The 17,661-nt window shown below is 51.7% G+C and overlaps 1 protein-coding gene across 4 annotated transcripts in view; it reads right to left on the bottom strand.

Annotated features, from left to right (window-relative positions):
- Positions 1 to 17,459, bottom strand: part of TSPAN9 (tetraspanin 9) — a 202,134-nt gene extending 184,675 nt beyond the window's left edge. For 2 of the 4 annotated variants that reach the window (XM_087442893.1, XM_087442891.1), the window contains exons 1-2: positions 16,412 to 16,595; positions 10,883 to 10,949 (exon numbers count right to left, since the gene is read on the bottom strand). The gene's annotated coding sequence lies outside the window, so the exon portion shown is untranslated. Of the gene's footprint in view, positions 1 to 10,882; positions 10,950 to 16,411; positions 16,596 to 17,365 lie in introns of those variants that run through there. The other 2 variants (XM_087442895.1, XM_087442892.1) reach the window with 2 other exon arrangements.
- Between the last annotated feature and the right edge of the window lie 202 nt (positions 17,460 to 17,661).

Below are 17,661 nucleotides of genomic sequence, written 5' to 3' on the forward strand. Positions count from 1 at the left end.
ACAGAGGCAACAAAAATGTCCTACCCATCTGAGACAGTTCTTCCTCCCTGTGACTCCTGGAATCAGATAACTGTTAAACCAGAAACAACCTCAGGGATCAGACTCCTCACTTTACAGATGAAAAAAACTCAGGCCCAGAGAAGTGCCATGACTGGCCAGGCCAGTGAGGCATCCTGACTCCCAGTGGACTGCTCTTTCCACGGACCCATTCTGCCGGCTACAGCACTATGAACTCTGCTCTGGATGACGTCAGCGAGTCTGAGAATGTCTACACGTGCTTGTCTCTACACGTCCACTCGAGCTCCTGGAGGGCAACGGCAGGTTTCCGGTGTCACTGAGCTCCTGACCTTCTGCAGGGTAGGTGCTGGTACGCATCTCCTCACGTGCACTGAGCAAAAGTGACTCTGGGCCTGACTCTGGGGAAGGAGGAAGAGAGAATGCTCCCTGAGGATGGAGGCCAGAGCTGTCCTGAGTCTGCCTAGGTCTGAAAGGGACAGAGAAAAAGAAAGAGACAGTCAGAGAGATCCAGAGCCGGACCCACTGAACCATTCAGTGGGAATTACCGGGCGACCCCCAGGAGGCAGGAATGGGCTGGTGGAGGCGGGGGACATGCCACCGGCCTCTAAATCCGGCTCTCTTATCAGATTGGCCCTGAGCCACACACTGTGCTTGCCACCCCCCCTCCCAGGGGAGGAAGAGGAAACTGCCTGGAACTCTCCTTCTCTCCCCCTCTCCATACCAGCACCTCCCTCAGCCCCATCTTCATCTTGGGCTGTGAGTGGGGCGGCACCTCTTTACAGGGGTTAAGAATGACAAATTCTTCAGCTATTCCTGGAGTCTCAGTTTTTATCATCCTTCCATTCTGGTCAATTCTGAGAGGCCAGCGGCCGGGAATGCCAGAGAGATCTGAGCCCGGCCCATCAAACCCAAAATAACCCCACACGTGCCTCTCTCAAGTCCTCACAGATTTGGCCATTTTGGGTGCATGTTTTCCTACAAAGCTGCCCCCGGGGCCCTGCGAGGTCACCTCACACACAGGGCGCTAGGAACTCTGAGGTACCCCTGGGTGAGCTGAACAAAGTGGGAGCAGGCATGGGTGTAGGGGAGACAGAAGAAACAGAATTCAGGGTCGGGATCTAGACAGTCTGGCTCCAGCCTCCTCCGCTCAACCACCTGGAGACCCTGGGAAGACCAGCCTCAGTTTCTCAGCTATGAAACTTGCCAGCAGTGGCCTCCTCTCCTAAAACTTCCTCTCACCTCCCAGGGAAAGGCAGCGTGAGTCTCCCTCCCAGAGCTGTGGGCCTTTAGCAAGGAGTGCCTGACTGAAGGGGGGCGCGGGGGTCCTGCCTCCTCCCTGGAGACATCTCAAACCCCTGAGATTATGGAGATGGACAGGCTTTAAATCAAGCAAGTCCTCTAAGTGTCCTGGAGAAATGGGCCAGATTAGGGACACATTTCTTTTTACATCACAAATGCCATCTTCATTCATTCAAACAATATCTGGTGCCTACCAAGTGCTAGGCAATGAGGACACAGGAAAAGCCTCAAGGTCAAGATCAAGGCCTGTGCCCTTCAGAAGGAATCAGGAGGCAGCGGTGGAGGGGAGCCATCAGAAGTGTCCCTGCCTATCAGAGAACGCCCACAGAGGCTGCAGAGGTCCTGAGTCTGTCAGTCAGTTCTGGGGCAGCATGAGCGAACCTGCCTGGAATCCTGGCACGTGGGGAGGGCGGGGTGGCTTCAGGGTCTCGGGAACAGCAGGGTCTGGGGGGACCAGTCCCGTACACCACGGGTTTAGGGTGCAGCAGCATCTAATGCTTCAGTTCCTGACATGAATCAAGAACGTGTTCAAGACATCTGATTTAAAACAACTACCACAGGGCCGGCCCCGTGGCTTGGCGGTTAAGTGCACGTGCTCCGCTACTGGCGGCCCGGGTTCGGATCCCAGGTGCGCACCGATGCACCGCTTCTCCAGCCATGCTGAGGCCGCGTCCCACATACAGCAACTAGAAGGATATGCAACTATGTCATACAACTATCTACTGGGGCTTTGGGGAAAAAAAAAAAGGCGGAGGATTGGCAATAGATGTCAGCTCAGAGCCAGTCTTGCTCAGCAAAAAGAGGAGGATTAGCATGGATGTTAGCTCAGGGCTGATCTTCCTCACAAATAAATAAATAAATAAAATAAAACAACTATCACAGCGGCCAGCCCAGTGACGCATCAGTTAAGTACGCACGCTCCACTTTGGTGGCCCAGGGTTCGCAGCCTCGGATCCCGGGCACGCACTGACACACCACTTGTTAGGCCACGCTGTGGTGGCATCCCATATAAAGTGGAGGAAGATAGGCACGGATGTTAGCCTAGGGTCAATCTTTCTCAGCAAAAAGAGGAGGATTGGCATCAGATGTTAGCTCAGGGCTGATCTTCCTCACCAAAAAATAAAATAAAATAAAACCACCACCACCACCACAAAATAGACAGCACCTTCCTAGGTGTTTCTTTCACCTGCACCATCCTTCCCATGAATGCCTGTGAGGATTTTCTGGCAATAACAGGCTAGCACATGGAGGGGGGGGGTGGTCCAAAGGAGAATGGCCCTGCAGTCTAAAGAACCACCTTCTGTCCCAGAGTCAGGGTGGGGCTCACCCTCATGAGCCCACCCCATCCCCGCACACACTGGCCCCCAAAGAGAGGGTCAGGTCCCCCCACCCAGCTGATGGGCACAGCGCCACAGAACCAGCTGCGATGACGACCCAGGAAACGGGCTGCCAGCCGTCTCCCAGGCCTGGGGACAACTCTGAGGCTTCCCCTCTTGGCATAAGCACCCCAACGTCCAGCGGCCCCAAAAGTATTCCCAGAAGAGAAGAAAATCCGTCTGATGCAGGTGCTCCGACTCCAGGACTCAGACTGCTTTCCCACGTGCGTCGGGCTCAACCCAAACGTCAGCACATGAGCTCTGTGGAAGGAGGCCCACCTTGCCTGAGCTTCTCCAGCCTGCAGCGTCCTGGCCAAGGGCTGGCTCAAACATCTCCCAGTTCACCCAGCCCTGGGCAGGCGACAGTGAGGCGTGACCACCCATCTCTAACTTCGCCATCAGCCAGCAGGGTGTGGCCCTCTGGGGAAGTCACACACATGTTCCAGAGATGCAGCTGCTGCTGTTTTCTTGCAGAACAGCCCTCAGAGCCCAAGGCACAGTCTACTGAGCATCCCCAGGGGAGGGCCATCCTTACCCTACAGGGACACCTAAACTTGTTAAACAAGCAAGAGTCATTTGGATGAGCGGTGAGGAAGGTGGATGATAAACAGAGGTGACGCCATTTTTACGTCCAACTAGGTGTGACTATGAAGCAGTGAGACTTCCCAGCTGGGTCAAGGCAGGCGTCTCTTTTGAGTCCTCCACAGATGGCTCTGCTGCATCTACCAGCAATCTCGTCCCTTCCTATTTGGCCTTCAGAGCCCACTCCTCGGGGCCTGGGATGCTCCGGGACCAAGCCCTGGGGGGCATGGGAGAACCAGATAAAACTGAGAAGACAGTTGGTAGCCAGGAACAGAAAGGGCAGGACTCTGAACTCTACATTGGCTGACGCTCTCTCATCACACAGAGCTCCTGGGCTGAAGATGCCTCAGACCTTAAAGAATTGAAGTGCCCGATAATTACCCATTGATGTTATGACTCTTGGGCATGCCATTCTCACAGCCTAAAGAACCAGCAACCGGGTGGAAGCATGGGCAGAGAAGTTAGGAACCAGAGAGGGGCCTCTTGGGTCTCTGCCCAGGGGGACTCTACCTACCATATGCCTCAAACCAGCCAACCCTCAGTTGGCACAGGCTGAGATCCTCCATCCAGTTTTCCAATTCCGTGGCCAAAAGGAGTTGCTGGGTTTCTGTTCTGGCTTGTGAAGCCAGACTTCTCAAGGTTTGCAGAGTCAGCCTTGCACGTTTTCACCAACACTAAGCACTGGTACACACTAAGCCCATAACCTGGTCAGATACCACTAACGCAACCACGGTAGCACAATGCCGGCACCCGATGCCACCCAGATGCCTCAGGGTGGCTCCCAAGTGTCCCCACCCCACAGCGCTCGCCAAGTCCTCTCGCTGCACTGGGTCAACTCTCCCGCAGCACAGTCAAGGAGGAGGAGACCAGCCCAGAGGCTGAGCGTGCGGTGTGGACTGTACTGTTTCACCAACAGTGAACCTTTCAGCCACAAAACACTTCTTTTCCAAGAGATGCTAAGACGCAGCAGGGAGAAAATAAAACACCAAGGGGTTTTCAAATGCAAAAGCCCACTCAGCCTTTGTTCTTTTTTGATGGACGCACAAACCACTAGGCAGGTGACAGGCAAAAGGAGATCGCTGCACTAAGAAAGTGTATTTCAGGGGCCGGCCCCGTGGCTTAGCGGTTAAGTGCGTGCGCTCCACTGCTGGCGGCCCGGGTTCGGATCCCGGGTGCACATCAAGGCACCACTTCTCCGGCCATGCTGAGGCCGAGTCCCACATACAGCAACTAGAAGGATATGCAACTATGACATACAACTATCTACTGGGGCTTTGGGGGGAAAAATAAATAAATAAAATTATAAAAAAAAAAAAAAAAAAGAAAAAGAAAGTGTATTTCATCAAGTCCAGACCAGGCTCTCCAGGGAGAGGTAAGTCTGATGAACAAAGAGCACTGGGCAGCACTTCTCCACCAGCAGCTCCAGGCAGCGTCCTCAAAACCGGGATGGGGGACTCATTAATGATGCCGAGCTGGCTCCTCCCCTGTTTCCTTCTGCCTCCCTGCCATGTGTGACATTTCACAGGAGAGAAGAGCTACCAAGGCAGGTGATAAGAAGAGAAAACTATAAAAATGAATACATTGTGGGAGGTCAAAATATTAAGTCCTTTGCGAGTTGCCTGAGAAGGATAAGTGAAGTCTGTGAATCACACAGACCTGGGTCTTCTTAGTTCACATCTAAGGCTGTGAGGGGTGGGGAGAGAGTCTGGAGCACAGTAGGTGCAGTATTTGCTGGGGGAATGAATGAAAGAGTTCCCAGCAGAGGCCTGGATCTGGGGTGACCAGCTGGCCTTCTTACAGACTTGTCACTCACTGACACATATTCTTCAGAGATGCCATGAAAATCAGCAGGGGCTGCTGAGCAGCCAAGCTCCTGGCAGCTTCCAGCGGACAGAAGGCTCCAGCCCGACTTCCACAGCACCTAGAGCCCTAGGGCAGGGGCAGTCGTCTATTACAAACCCCGATTCTAGACTACCCCAAACCCCTGCTAGCACAAGCCCCGCACACCACACACCCACAGAACCCACCTCCAAGAACAGGAAGATGAACTGTCCTGCCCTCGCCAGTTTCCCTGGTTGACCCATCTGTGGCAAAGAGTGGGCTGAGAAGGAAGGGGCCTGTGCTGTCTTTCAAAGATCTGTGGGGTCTATTCCCAAATATTCCAATTCTCTTCTGTCTGGGCACATGGAGGGACTGCAGACCATGCCCTCCCACCCCTGAACACACAGACCACTGATGTGACTTTCCCAGCCTCCCACCAAGGGGTGGAGACTTCCCCCCACCCCTGGAGTTCCAGCTGGGCCTGTGACTTGCTCTGACCAAGCAGGAGATGGCTCTTACATCGTGAGACATCAGAGCCTGGATCTCAAGAGGTCTCAGAGATTCCGTTTTCACCTAAAAAGCTAGTTTCTTTGAGAATGAGAAATCACGTGGGGGAAGAGAGGCCCAGCTAAGAGCCAGCACCAATCACCAGACGTGAGAGAGAGGCTCTCTGGGACCACCCAGGCCCTGCAGAGCCACCAGCTGACCCGGTGCTAACCAGAGCCACCGCGTTAATAAGCTCAGGTACGGAGACCAGCCGAGCCTGGCCCAAATGGCTAACCCACAGAACTGTGAGCAAATAAAATGGTTGTTGCATTAATCTACTAAATTTGGAGAGGTCTGTTATGCACCAATAGATAACTGATACAAAACTCATCCAGCACGTCTATGCAGCTATTATTCCAAAGAATGAGGTCTACACACACTGATGTGGGAAGACGGCTCAAGAAGCGGCCGAACAGTAACTATAACACAATTCTACTCATGGAAGACGGCAAGACGATAGGTGGACAGCTGGATGCTAGTCTATCATAAAAATACCTGGAAAGAATATAAGCCAAAGTATTAACAGCGATTATCTCCAAAGGGCAGGATTATAGGAGATTTTCCTTTTCTACAATTTATGTAATGTTTGAATAGTATGATGAATTTGCATTATTTTTGCAACAACAAAAAAAAGGTACTTTAAAAAAAATTCACCTTGAATTCTGCTACAAATTAATTTTTCCTACAAATCTCTTTTCATCCTGTCATTCCCCTGTTAGGGGCCAACACTGGCTCCCCGTTGCTAACCTCCTAAAACTGGAACGTCCTCTGGGTGAGTCAAGGTGCCCCATAGTGAAGAGCCCACCCTCTCTTGCCAGCTACGCCCCGTCTCCCTTAGGTCATCTCCAGGCCACGCCCATCTCTACCACAGCCTCCAGCTCACCATCCACCACTGCAACAACCACTCAGAGAGCCCCTTCTTTGCCTCTCTAAATCCCCCCTTCCCTCCAGGACCAGCCCCATCTCCCCTGGGTTCCTCCACGTGTCCTCAGAGAAAGTTCCGCCCAGCCCTGCCTTGATTGGATGGTGTCCTGTATTATTCCCCCTGCATTGTGGGCACTGACTACCCCTCAAAGGAGGCCTTCACAGACACAGGCCGACTGGCCACCACCATTTCCAGCTTCTCTGTCTACCAGTGGGAGAGGGGCAGAGCCCAGACAGGCAGTTCCAGCCCGCTTCCCTCGCTGCTGCCCACAGCCTGCGGTGTGGGTGACGACCCTGGATTGGAGCTGCCTCCCCCGCTGCCCACCTCCAGCAGCAAGCAAGTGGGAGCCAATTTGCACCAGTGGCTAACGTGGAGTGACTCATGCCTTCGGGATGCTCCAAGAGCTCCCCCTCCCACCCTCCAGGTCCCACGGGCTGCATAGAGATCCAAACTCTGGCTTCAAACCTAACTGCCTTCCTGGGGGACCCAACGGCTCTTCCTCACTTAGGTCTCTGCAATCTGCATGTCCAGTTTTTAAACAAAGCTGTTTAGAATCTCCCACGAGTAAGAGAAGGGGAAAATTGCAAGCCCAGACCTCTACTTCACTTTCTCTAAAACAAAACATGTCATTCTACATGTTCACACACCCAAAAACACACACCCCCACTCAAAACTAGCTCAACACCCTGCCCCTCTGAGCCCTTCTATAAGGCTTGGCCCAAGCAGCGGCTGGGGATTTGCTGAGGCAGAATCTACTCCCTCTGTCCCTGGGACCACCATCCCCAAGGCTTGTTGGAGTCTCCATACTGTGACAGGTGGCCAGATGAGAGGGCTCAGGCAGGGCTGCCAGGTGCTGTGTTCCAGTTTACACTGCCCTCTAAGGAGGGGGCATCCATGTCACAGGTATATACTGACCTGTCGTAAGGGCTCAGGTGGGCCTCTCAGCTGAGTCCCAGAACAATGCAGGAGAACTTCCCATACAAACCCACGCAGGCACACCCAGCCACACGCAGGCTAGGGCAAGCACACACACACTCACTGACACAGAGACACACGTGTATGGCCACCTCCTGTTCCAACCTTGCTCTGAGCAACCCCAAGATCACTTCCCTTACCTGTCCACTGTTCTCAGAGGCCTGTTCCCACCCCCTGGCCCTCTCCTGACTCTGAACCTGACACACTTCCCTCACTGGGACTGGGAGGAGAATGTGTGTGCTGCCAGCAACACATGCACCCCACGATGGTGGGGGCGTGGTGAGCACAGGCATACATACAGCCGGGCTGCTGCCCACGAGGGCTCTAGAAGGCTGTCTCAGGCAGAGGTGGACACTGCTCAGGTTTTACAATAGTATACTTGTTCTAATTTTTCTTTTTAACCTGAAGAAAGTCAATTTTTCAAATTTGCACAAAGGTGCTGTAAGGATTAGTAGCAGCCCTAAGCTGCTAAGGCCAAGGCCGAGAACTCACCAAGATCCTGCACCCAAGGCCACGCGACCCTCAGCGTTCCTGCAGTGATAGCCAAGCCCCCCCAGTGAATGGGGGGATTCCAGGGGATCTACCGAGCTGCCTGCTCTTCAGACACCCGGGCTGTTCTCCATCCCCATCTTTTCCTGTTCCCATCACATGGTCAGGTATTTTAACAAATGCTGACAGTTGAGTGTAGAAACAGTCACGAGACTCTCGGGAAGAAAGCAAGCATTCAAAGTACAATTAATTTCCAACTACTCTAAGGGGCGTGGGAAGGAAGAAAGAGGGCAGAAGGGTGTGGTAAATGCAAAAGCAGAGATAATATTAAACGGATCATCAAAAACTAATCGGCTCCGGAGTGTCCACTGAAGCACACAGGCTGTGACACTCAGAGGCGCTCCTTCGGGCTCCGCCCACTCTCAAGAGCCCAGCCTGGTTCAGGATGAGTTTTTCCCTGTGTTTTGGGTTCAAGGGAAGGGAAAGGGTTTGGAAGCTGGACTTTACCTGGGCAGATCTTCTCATTCCATTAGGCTGTGGCTATAACTAAAGTTGAAATTATTAACTTGTCAGCTGGAGTCCACCAATGGAACCTACTAACTCCTCAATGCACCAGGCAGGGGCAGGAGCCGGTTAAAATGAAAGAAGCGGCACTGCACAGAAGTCAGGCCGCAGGACGCTGCCACTGACAGACAGGCGACCATCTCTGTAAACAGCCTCCGCCCCCAGTCCAGCGTCTATCAGGAATCAGTGCCTCTGGTTTACTCATTAACTTCCTTCTTTCCTCCTCCATCCACCTCCAAGCCAGCAGCAGAGAAGGCACTTGTGAGAGGAAGAGGTATTTGGGAAGCCCCAGGACTGGAAGCCAAACCCACGCATGCACCCTGGTCCCACCCCGGAAACCATCTTTATCAGAGCCAAGAGGAAGCATGGCAACTGATCACCCAGACTCCCCTTTGGCAGGTGAGGAAACCAGCCAGAGCAAAGCAATTAACTTGCACAGGTCACACAGCCACTTGGAGGCGGAGGCAGAGGCAGGAGCCAGACGAGAACCCCACCCAGGAGCTGGTCATCACTCCAGAGGCTCATGGCAGGGCAAAAAATGGCAAAACCAAAGCCTGCTGAGGCCACAGCCTTAGGAGATGACACACTTTCTGTCTGGAAAGTTCTTCACTCAGGTCTCCTCACATTGGCTTCCACACAGATGCACAGAAGGAGCACGGTCATCCGGCTAGAAACGACTGGTGATGTCAGGGGCCGCCTGTCTCCCCAAGGCCACACAGGCTTCCTGGGAAGCTCCCCACCAGTTCTGCCTGGCAGAGCCCACCAGAAGCAGACTCTCTGTAATGGGGCAGGACGTACTGCGAGGAGCCAGGACGTGCTGAGCAGCAAGGATGCTCATCCACTCATCCTCAAATCCTTCCCTCCCCGCCACCTGATCTTTACCAGACTGATTCCCTAGCTCGGGCACATGTGCCTGACTCCACTGCACAGTCCGTCCACAGGCCGGGCCCAAATCCCAGAGCAGGGAGAATGAAAGCAGACACCCACCCAGGCCCTGGGGAAGAGGGAGGAAGACTTAATGGGAGCTCCCACACTCCTGTGGCAGCAGGCTCAGGTGGGGCCTGGAAAGGATTCCTAGCACCTGGTAAGAATGGCCGCAGGACTGTAGTAGGAAGGGCAGGCACGGAGGGGTGGGAGTAAGACCATGAGGCTCTCGCTAACACTAAAGATGTGGTCTCAGGCAAGCCTCAGACCCTCTCCACCTTAGCTGCTGCCACTGTAAAATAGGGGCAAACGACAGCCACCTCACAGGACTCTTGTGAAAATTAAATGAGACTAAGATTTAATACGATTTAAATTAAATTAGTTGTAGACATATGTAAAGAGTCTAAAACTGCGGCCTATGATGATAATGACAAATAGGAATACTGGCATCCTGAGTGTAATGTGCAAAGCATGGCAGGACAATAAGAGGTTCATGGCCACTCCTGGGACATCAGATAATCTGCAGGGACTCAAAGAGAAGGGGATCTTTTGGCAAGATAAGCTACCAGCCAGCACCATCCTTCCCAATACCACCACCCCCACCACCACACTGCCGGGTTCTCAGAAGGTAAGAGATTTACAAATCACCCAGCAGGAAGAAGCCAAAGGATAAAACACACATAAATTAAAACAAAAAAAGGCCCAGGTCTGTAAGCAGCACTCCCACGGAACCTGAATCAGCACCATCCACACAGGCTGCCTAAGTAGCTTCTGCCTCCAGCTCCACAGGGGCCTGGATGCACAAGTGCTGGGAACAAAGATGCTATCAGCCAGACCCCAGGAGCCTGGAGGAGCAGAGGGGAGGACCCTGGGGAGGGTCCTAGCAGAGCGGAGGGTAGGGGGCATTCCTGCAGCGCAAGTATAGAGGAACAGAGACAGGTAGGATTGGTCAGATTCCCACAGATTTTCTTCTGGCTGGCTGGTGGGAGGTCCTCCACCCTGGCTCCCAAGCCTGCTGGGAGGAGACAGGAAGCAGGAAGTTACAGGCCTCTCCTGCTTCCCTAGGCTTTCTCCCGTAAGATCAGGGTGGCTGAGAAAGAAATTAAGAATACTGCCAGCCGCCAATCAGAAACAGTGGCGGGGGTGGGTAACTCTCTCCTAGCCCCCAAAGCCCAATTTAAGGAGCTTATCAATTCAAAGTCAACAGCTAAGGCACAGAGACATCTAGAAAATCTCAGCATCCCATTCCATCATCCTTCCCCAGCCCACAGTTAAAGGCCAAGAGAGACTTTGACTTCAGACAATTTACCACACACAGACTTTCAGAGTCCCCACCACACAATGGACCCAGACCAACACTGACCTGTTTTCTTTGAATCTCCTGCAAACACCTTGGCTGCTGACAGACAAGAGACGATCTCAGGATATTCCTGCAGGAAAACAAAAAATTAGGTCATCACTTCGCTGTGAAGCCACTCTAGGGTGAATTCTGTCCAGTAAAGGCCACACCTTGGGGTAGCAGGCTCCCATCTAGAACCCATTCACTCAACAGATGGAGAAGGTCAGAAATGGCAGACTGGTTCCAGCTGCTATGCCAATTCAATTCAGCTGGTGGTGGGTACCTAATGCATTATGAGCAGAACCCAAGCCCTGGTTTAGCAGGAAAGGCAGCTATAATCGATTAGTGATATCTGCTATGGGCAGTTACAGAAGTAACAGTATCTGGGCCACATAGTTGCCAGCCCTGGGGTAGACCCCTGGCATCTAGGAATTAACATTTGTAATTCTGACCACTCACAAGTGACCCGAAGTTTCAAGATATGTAAAAGTATGTAACTTGACTGAGACTTGAATTTGATTCATACACCCTATGAGGGTGATGTAAAGGAAAAGGCCAATTTGTTGTTTTCATCTCTACCACATCCAAAGTTATTCTGTGGAGCAATAAAAACTTGGTGGAAAACGGCCATCCAGTGAGAGATAAAATTGTAGCAGAAGTTGAAAGGGTTGTTAACTTGGGGTGTGAAGATATATACAGGAAACATTTAGCTATCTGCGGAAACATGACTCCGGAGAAAGCCAGGCCCGTGTACAAATATTGCTGTGGATGCAAATTAGGGATTCTAGAAGGTTCACGATTCATTTCCATTTTTTTGGATGGCAAAATGGACCCATATTTTTTTATTGAGGGGCCAGCCCGGTGGCATAGTGGTTAAGTTCATGCATTCCGCTTCAGCAGCCTGGGGTTTGCCAGTTCAGATCCTGGGTGCAGACCTACTCACCACTCATCAAGGCATGCTGAGGCGGTGTCCCACATAGAAGAGCTACAACTCTACAACTGTGATACACAACTATGTACTGGGGCTTTGGGGAGAAAAAAGAAAAAAAGAGGAAGATTGGCAACAGATGCTAGCACAGGGCCAATCTTCCTGAAAAAAAAAAAGAGGTATAATTGACATAACATTATATTAATTTCAGGTGTACAACATAATGATTGGATATTTCTAAATATTGCAAAATGATTACCACAACACGTCTAGTGAACATCCATCAACATATATAGTTACAAAATTTTTTTCTTGTGATGAGAACTTTTAAGGTCTAGTCTCAGCAACTTTCAAACATACCGCACAGTATTATTAACCATAGTCACTATGCTGTACATTACATCCCTGGGTCAAGATTCATTTCTGGAAAACATCAGGGGTCCACTCTGTGCCTCTCAGCAGTGAGGACTGGGCCAAGGAGAACACAGAGGCAGTAAGAACCCAGGCTCTGGGCCGGCCCGGTGGCTTAGCGGTTAAGTGCGCGCGCTCCGCTGCTGGCGGCCCGGGGTTCAGATCCCGGGCGCGCACCGATGCACCACTTCTTTGGCCATGCTGAGGCCACGTCCCACATACAGCAACTAGAAGGATGTGCAACTATGACATACAACTATCTACTGGGGCTTTGGGGGAAAAAATAAATGAATAAATAAAAAATTTAAAAAAAAAAAAGAATCCAGGCCCTGAAGGGGCTTACAGTCTAATTGGAGAAAAGATGATACCCACCGGAAACAGCGAATGGCACCGCATCTTCACAGTCACCCAGCTCAGAATCAGCTTCAATTCCCCTCACCCCTTCCTCACCACCTCCAGCCAATCAATTCACAAATGGTCTCAATCCTATTTCCACACTGTCTCAGGTTCATCCCCTCTTCAATTCTCACGGCTGCCCAGCCACTCTCCCCACCATGATTTCTCCTCCGCACAGACCTCCAACTCACCCTCCTTAAGCCTAGCCCTGCCTCTGCTACTCGTCCTACTCAAAACCTACCAAGTCCCCAGGGCCTCCCAAGGTCAACCGTGTCTCCCTCGCACCAGCTCAGAGCCTACACGTGGTGGGCACTCAACTTCTCTTGAATGAACGAATGGGTGGATGAAATTCCTTGGCTGGACATTTGAAGCCCCCACAATATGGCCACTGTCTACCTGTCTAGCCTTTTCCCTCCACACAACCTACTCATTGGCCCAACTGAGCTCTCCACACACCCCAGCACTTTCTCAGTGCCTTTCCTTCCTCCCTTCTGCCAAAATACAAGCCACCCTTCAAAGTTCACATCAAACACCGTCTGCTGCATGAGGTGTTCCTCCAGAATCAGGGTGATTATCCCTGTCTGAGCTCACATAACACTCCACTCTCACAGGCAGCTTACCTTATACTCTGAATTGTCATTCTGTGACCCCCTTTCTTAACCCTTTACTGCATTATAAGCCCCATGAAGACAAGGCCCTTCATCTTTTTCGTTTCTGCATCATCAAAACTCAGCACAGACTCTTGTACTATGACACATACACTAAGTGTTCATGGAATTCACTGAAGAATCACCCCAGGCAGTGTGTAAAAGCCAGGAGAGATGAAGACAGAAAATGCCAAAGGAGTTCCAAGGAAAAAGAGGATCTTTGGGGATGGTTGGCCAGGGAAGGGGAAGGCTCCATGAAGGAGCTCAGACATGAGCAGGGTCTTGAAACAGAGGCAGGAGGGAGTGGGGAAAAGCATTCTAGGAAGGTGGAACAGTATGAACTAAGGTACAAAGAAGGAATGAGCAAAGCATGCTTGGGAGATCAGTCTGGCTGGAACCAAGGGTTCCTGGGGGAGAGGAGTGAGAGATAAGGCTAGACAGGCAGGCTGGGAATAGAGAGGAAGGATGTCGAGTGCCTGGCTAAGGCACCCAGATCAGATCCATTCCCTCTTAGTCAGTGGGAACAACCACAGCAGGCCTGAGCCTCAATGGGAGAAGAAAAGAAGTCTTGTCCTCTCTTGTTCCCAGCATATTACTCTAGTCTCCTCAGCTAGGTTATAAATAACAGCCACCATTTACCGCACACCTGCTGTGTAAGAGGCCCTAAGCTGCGTGCTTCACATACATTATCTCACTGCTCCTTCCCACAGCCTTGAGAGCTCGGTACTGTTATCCGCACTTGCAAGCAGAAAGCTAAAGCCAAGAGGAGAAGGCACGTGCCCAAGGCCTCACCCACTCACCCATTCACTTAGCAGTACCGTCTGGAGTTAGCAGACTCAGGGACGAGACCGCACTCCAGGCCCCACGGCTCCTGCTTAAGCTGGGCTGCTTCTCCACAACTCTCTTATTAGTTCCTCAAGGGCAACAATATTAACCACAGAGGAGGAGCTTAATAAAGCACACTAAACAGAAAGCAGAAGAGTGGTTGCCAGGGGCTGGGGGGAGGGAGAAATGGGGAGTTGTCAATGGGTACACATTTTCAGTTTTGCAAGATGAAAAAGTTCTGGAGACCCCTTGCCCATCAATGTGACTAAATTTAACTGAACTGTATATTTAAAGATGATTAAGATGGTAAATTTTGTTATGTGTTTTTTACCACAATTACAAAATAAAGCACACGTTAACTGACTGATTGGCTGCCAATATCACCTTAAACTACTAATTTTCTGAGGCTGGAAGAGACTCGAGAAACATTTTAGACCAATAACTCTCCAAAACAGAGCTGGAAAGAGGACACTTGCTCAAGGTTGCACAAATACACATGAAAAGATGTTCAACATCACCAATTATTAGGGAAATGCAAGTCAAAACAATGAGACATCACCTTACACCCATCAGAATGGCTATAATTAACAAGACAAGAAACAAGTGTTGGAGAGGATGTGCAGAAAAGAGAACCCTCACACACTGCTGGTGGGAGTGCAGACTGGTGCAGCCACTATGGAGAACAGTATGGAGATTCCTCAGAAAATTAAGAATACAACTACCATACAATCCAGCTATCGCACTGCTGGGTATTTATCCAAAGGACATGAAAACACGAATGCATAAAGATACATGCACCCCTATGTTCACTGCGGCATTATTCACAATAGCCAAGACTTGAAAGCAACCTAGGTGCTCATCAATGGACGAATGGATAAAGAAGACGTGGTATATATACACAATGGAATAATACTCAGCCATAAAAAAAGATGACATCTTGCCATTTGCGACAACATGGATGGACCTTGAGGGTATTATGCTAAGCAAAATAAGTCAGAGGGAGAAAGTCAAATACCATATGATCTCACTCATAAGTAGAAGATAAAAACAACAACAAACAAACACACAGAGACAGAGACTGGATTGGTGGTTACCAGAGGGAAAGGGAGAGGGAGGAGAGCGAAAAGGGTGATTCACACATGTGTATGGTGAGGGACGGTAATTAGTCTTTGGGTGGTGAACATGATGTAATCTACACAGAAATCAAAATATAATGATGTACACCTGAAATTTATATAATGTTATAAACCAACGTTACCTTAATTAAAAAAAGGGAAAGGAAAAAAAAGGTTGCACAAATAGGTGGTGTTAAGGCCAAGACCCTCAGGCTCAAAAGAGAAGAATGACAGAAGCAGCGTGGCATAATAGAAAGCACATGGATGAGGGGTCACAGCCATGGGTTCAAGTTTTGCTTCTTCCACTTAATGAGTTCTGTGACCTCAGAGAAATCATTTATTTTCTCTGAGCCTCATTTTCCCAACCTCTAAGAAAGCAATTAAAAATAACATATACTTTACAAGATTATGTGTGAATCAAATAAAATTATATACAGCTAATGTGCAGAGAAAGCACTTGGCCAACTACAAACTACTTTATAAACACCAGTTATTGTCATTAATATTAAATATCTGTTCATAGATTTAAAAATCTAGGACCGGCCCCGTGGCTTAGCGGTTAAGTGCGCGTGCTCCACTGCTGGCGGCCCGGGTTCGGATCCCGGGCGCGCACCGACGCACCACTTGCACCACTTCTCTGGCCATGCTGAGGCCGCGTCCCACATACAGCAACTAGAAGGATGTGCAGCTATGACATACAACTACCTACTGAGGCTTTGGGGTGAAAAAAAATAAATAAATAAAATCTATAAAGATTAAAATCTGATTAAGTCAGACAAAAAAAATCCCACTCCAGTCTAGTCCCCTCTCAGCTGTTCAGGGCCTTACATACAGCAGGTCCTCAACGAGCGAGTGAAGAACCGGAGTACCCTTCAAGTTTTATCCACCTCAATCCTCTTCCCTCCCTCACCCCCAACCCGCGGCCCCCAGCTGCATCGGCCATGCCAGCACCAGGAGGGGGGTAGGAAACGGTGTGAATGTCTGCCTCCTTGGCTGCATTCCTTAGCTAAATACAAATGATTTGTCCAGTCCATTGTTTGAAATTATCCATAATACCTCTCCTCCCTTCCCCATAAGCTGACTGCACATCTTTATAGCAGAACATACATACAAAACATTCTCTAAGGCTATTTTTAGTGGAGAGAAGGAAGCTGGCTGGTATACGAGGATCAGAGCATGAGTCCTCAGTTTTCTGCACTAGTCCAAGAAAGCTTCCTGGAGGAGGAAATACCTGAGTCACCCCAGAGATGGGGCCAGCTGCAGGTCAGAAGGGCGCCCTCCCATAATGAGTTTGGTTCTCCAGACCAGAGGGCGGTGAGCGCTGCCTTCTTATCTCTGTTTTGGGGATGGGATGGAAAGGTCGACACAGCCCAGGGTATCCCATACTACTCCAATGCTTCTAACTTCCCCAGAAACGACAGGCATCTGGGGGAGAAGTAGAGAAGAGACCAGTATCTTTCTCAAAGAGAGCGATCCAAGACTCCAGTTTCCAGATACACAAGGACAAAAACTGCTCTCTAAACAAGCCAGTTTCTTGTTTGGATTTTTTTTTTTTTTTTTTTTTTTTACCACAAGCAAGTTTTTTAAAGTCCCAAACCTGGATGCACAGATGGACTACATCTAGGACCTCTGGGTGTGCCAAAGCCCTGTCACTCTGCGAGCCGATCTGCCAGCGGTGGCCCAAGGAGTGGTCAGGGGTGCCCGGAGGACTGCAGGCAGCACCCCAGCTGTGCCCAAGCCCCCCGGCCCTCCCTGGGGGCGTTGTATGGACGACCCCAAGCCGGGCCACTGGGCCACACAGTTCGAAACCCTTGACAGCTCCGGGGCTCTCCCTTTCTGCTGCATCCTACAGACCTCCCATCCCTTCGCCCGGGATTCCGCCGTCCACTCTCCCCCAGCCCCACTTCCGAAAGCTCTTCCTCCGAGCCTCTCCCCTTGCAGACCCCTCTCTGCCCGGTTACCGGGCCCCGCACACACTGGCCCCTTCCCGGGCCGCTTCCCGCCCCTCACAGGGCACCTACGCCCCCCCACCCCCACTGCCGTCCTCCCGACACCCTCCCCGGGGCGCCCCTGAGCCGCTCCCCGCTCTGGGCACCGGGTCGGGGGCTTGCCCGGCCCGCCGCCCGCCGGTCGAGCCCCGCCACCTCGCGCGCCCCGGCGCCCCGGCCGCCCGGGCCGCACTCACCGCGCCGCCAGGATCGCGGGGTCCCCGCTGGCTCTCGCTCCGCACCGCCGCCGCCACGGCCGCCGCCAGCGGAAACGGGGGGCGGGGCGGGGGCTCGAGGCGGGGCGGGGCCTGCGCGGGAACGGCGGCGCGGGGCGGGGCTGGACGAGGGGGTCGCAGCGCGCCGGGCGGGAGCGGAGGGCGGGGACGGGTCCCGAGGGCTTCCGCGCCCGCGGCCGGGTCCCCGCCGTTAGAGCCGGAGCAGCCCAGGAGGGAGGCCGGGGCGTGCCCGGCTGGGCGTCCCGGGCCAGGCGTGC

This window comes from Ceratotherium simum, chromosome 17 (assembly GCF_057802395.1).
Source record: "Ceratotherium simum simum isolate JZ-2026a chromosome 17, ASM5780239v1, whole genome shotgun sequence".
Classification (NCBI taxonomy): domain Eukaryota; kingdom Metazoa; phylum Chordata; class Mammalia; order Perissodactyla; family Rhinocerotidae; genus Ceratotherium; species Ceratotherium simum.